A 3,774-nucleotide genomic window follows, 5' to 3' on the forward strand; every position below is an offset into this window, starting at 1 on the left:
TATGTTCTGCAGAAACGACTAGCATTTGATCCATGTTGGCCCGCGTATTCGAGGTCAACATCGATACCGTGGCCTAACACTGCCTACTTGTAAAATGTGCCTGCGGCTCTCGTTGTCGCTATAAACCAAAGTTAATGGATCTGTGTGACTTTAGCAGACGTGCAGGATGCCTCGCAATAGTATGCGCGATCAGTGAGCTTAAAACAGGGCGCATTATTTGCATGAGAGAATGTCATGCATCCATCCGGGAAATTACTGTTCATGTGGGACGAAGTGTTTGGCAGTGCAACGGGTGTGTGCAGAATGGTTCACGGAAGGCCGTAGAACATAAAAAGACGGGTCAGTTCGCTACACCCAGAGCAGGTCGTCAGAGAAGATCGACACCTCATCCGAATGTCATTGCAGGAGAGATCTGCGTCCTTCTAGGCTCTGGCGCAACAGTAGAACAGTGCAACACATCGTACACTGTCAAGGGTGACAGTCCGTCGCCGTTTACTACGGCATGGCTTACGTGCACGTCGTCCAGTTATCTGCCTACCTTTGATGAATGTGCAGAAAATTCCAGACGGCAATGGTGTATGGAACGACGTCACTGGGGACAGGAATGGCATCAGATAGTGTTTTCTCGGACGGATCCAGGTTCTGTTTGCTTGAAAGTGATGACCACATTTTGGTTCGCCGTAGACGGGGTAGCGCCATCACAGTGACTGCATTCTCACAATGTACCGGGTGATCAAAAAGTCAGTATAAATTTGAAAACTGAATAAATCACGGCGTAATGTAGATAGAGAGGTACAAATTGACACACATGCTTGGAATGACATGGGGTTTTATTAGAACCAAAAAAATACAAAAGATCAAAAAATGTCCGACAGATGGCACTTCATCTGATCAGAATAGCAAAAATTAGCATAACAAAGTAAGACAAAACAAAGATGATGATCTTTACTGGAAATGCTCAATATGTCCACCATCATTCCTCAACAATAGCTGTAGTCGAGGAATAATGTTGTGAACAGCACTGTATAGCATGTCCGGAGTTATGGTGAGGCATTGGCGTCGGATGTTGTCTTTCAGCATCCCTAGAGATGTCGGTCGATCACGATACACTTGCGACTTCAGGTAACCCCAAAGCCAATAATCGCATGGACCGAGGTCTGGGGAGATGGGAGGCCAAGCATGACGAAAGTGGCGGCTGAGCACACGATCATCACCAAACGACGCGCACAAGAGATCTCTTACGCGTCTAGCAATATGGAGTGGAGCGCCGTTCTGCATAACATCGTACGTTCCAGCAGGTGTTTATCAGCCAGGCTGGGGATGATGCGATTCTGTAACATATCGGCGTGCCTCTTGCCCGTCACTGACGTTTTGCTGTCCGGCGCCATCTGTCGGACATTTTGTGAAATTTTTTTTTGTTTGTTCTAATAAAACCCCATGTCATTCCAAGCATGTGTGTTAATTTTTATCTCTCTATCTACATTATCCCGTGGTTTATTAAGTTTTCAAATTTATTCTGACTTTTTGATCACCCGGTATATAGTGCCTACTCAAGGACTTACGGTGTGGGATGCTATTGGGTACAATCACAAATCACAGTTGGTACGTGTCCAGGGCACCGTGACTAGTGTGACATACGTGAATGGCATCCTGCTGTCCGTAACCATACCCTTTCTGCACACCACCACCACCACAACCACCACCACAACCACACCACCACCACCACCACCACCACCATTTTTCAGCAAGACAATGCACGACCCCATGTCGCTGCACGAACACGTGCCTTTTTGGCGTCACAAGCTGTCAGCCTTTTGCCTTGGCTCGGCAGATCACCAGACTTGTTGTCAATCGAAAGTGTGTGGGATATGGTGAAAGGACGGATGCAATGCTGTGATCCTGTCCCAACCACCACAGATGAACTTTGGAACCAGGTGAATGCAACATGGATGGCTATACCACAGGACGCCATTCACGCCTTATACGTGTCGATGCCATCACGAATGGAACAATTTATCAGGGCCCCTTACGGAACCTGCACCTACTAGACAACAGGGCACACGCGGAACCAAGGTGACTGAATCACTTCTGCAAAACATACTAATGTATACGCCCTGTGAATATGAACGTCGCATCTTTAGTCGTTCAAGGTGTTCTGTTTTTTCAGAACATGAGTGTAAAAGAAAACTCGGCCCATCCACCGGTAACTGCTTTTTTCGAAAAGTAATTATGGCTTGAATAATACAAAAAAATCACTGATATTCTCCTATTAATTCAAATTTTTTGAGACACTAGTCAAAAATCATGTTGTAATTGATGATCATCACATTTGCGCGTTTACGAATAGTGGGATCTAAAGGACGAAAACAGGCTGAAGAACTCCATTGTTCCTAATCTTATTAAGATGTCCGTTTCCAATGGCTACAAGCAAATAAAAGCGTGTTATGTAGAGACAGCCTGTCGATCAGCTACTGTTATTTTTATTGTAAACTACAAATGAATTGTCAAGTTTCTCTGGTACTACTGTTGCCATAATTTCCTTTCTCTTTTATTATTTCATAAGAAGCTTTTGGCTAAACTTGGTACTGTTGTTTTTCATAAATTATTTCGAATGAAAAACTAATTTTGTAGTCACAATTAATTACTTTTAACAGGAAAATGAATACAATTGACTTTTTGCCGAGAAAACTAAAAAACGCTTTTTCAAACATTTCTGATGAACAGTTTACACGCTAGGCAAAATATAACATTTAGCAAAAACAATTACATGACAGTAGTTAAATATTTATAATCCAATTTATTCATAAATACTCATTCTATAATATTTTGGCCTGCTTCAGAAACAGTATCGTTCAAAGACGGTGCCAATCATTCAAAAGCCACAGAACTGCCTACTAAAGATCAATATTTTTGTGCTACAAATGAGTAGACGGGTGTACACCTTGCTTTGTTCCTAAAAATGAAAGGATCACTGCTTCTGGGTAGCAAACTAAACTAAACTCCGTCCGAACAGGTCTTGGAAGGCTCAACAGCACCGATCGACCGCCGTGTCATCCTCAACTACAGGCGTTACTGGATGCGGACATGGAAGAGCATGTGGTCAGCACACCGCTCTCCCGGCCTTATGTCAGTTTATGAGACCGGAGCCGTTACTTCTCAATCAAATAGCTCCTCAGTTTGCCTCACAAGGGCTGGGTGCACCCCGCTTGCCAACAGCACTCGGCAGACCGGATGGTCACCCATCCAAGTGCTAGCCTAGCCCGACAGCGCTTAACTTCGGTGATATGGTGGGAACCGGTGTTACCAATGCGGCAAGGCCGTTGGCTCTCTGGGTAGCAAAGGATGCCAGAAGTAAAGCTCTGTTTCGTTCCCGCCCGCATCTCGTGGTCGTGCGGTAGCGTTCTCGCTTCCCACGCCCGGGTTCCCGGGTTCGATTCCCGGCGGGGTCAGGGATTTTCTCTGCCTCGTGATGGCTGGGTGTTGTGTGCTGTCCTTAGGTTAGTTAGGTTTAGGTAGTTCTAAGTTCTAGGGGACTGATGACCATAGCTGTTAAGTCCCATAGTGCTCAGAGCCATTTTTTTGTTTCGTTCCGTAACAAACTGTCAGGCCCCACTAGGTCACTTTTGGCCCTCTGGGTAGCAAAGGATGCCAGAAGTAAAGCTCTGTTTCGTTCCGTAACAAACTTTCAGGCCCCACTAGGTCACTTTTGGCTACTTCCTGATTATGTGACGACCAAAGAGTGTTAGCAGTTATTCTGATGTCCTCCCTTGAATT

General features: G+C 45.2%; 1 pseudogene; it reads right to left on the reverse strand.

Annotated features, from left to right (window-relative positions):
- Positions 1–3,207: 3,207 nt before the first annotated feature.
- On the reverse strand, positions 3,208–3,325 carry LOC126459085 (5S ribosomal RNA; annotated as a pseudogene).
- Between the last annotated feature and the right edge of the window lie 449 nt (positions 3,326–3,774).

The sequence above is a fragment of the Schistocerca serialis genome, chromosome 2, assembly GCF_023864345.2.
Source record: "Schistocerca serialis cubense isolate TAMUIC-IGC-003099 chromosome 2, iqSchSeri2.2, whole genome shotgun sequence".
Lineage (NCBI taxonomy): Eukaryota > Metazoa > Arthropoda > Insecta > Orthoptera > Acrididae > Schistocerca > Schistocerca serialis.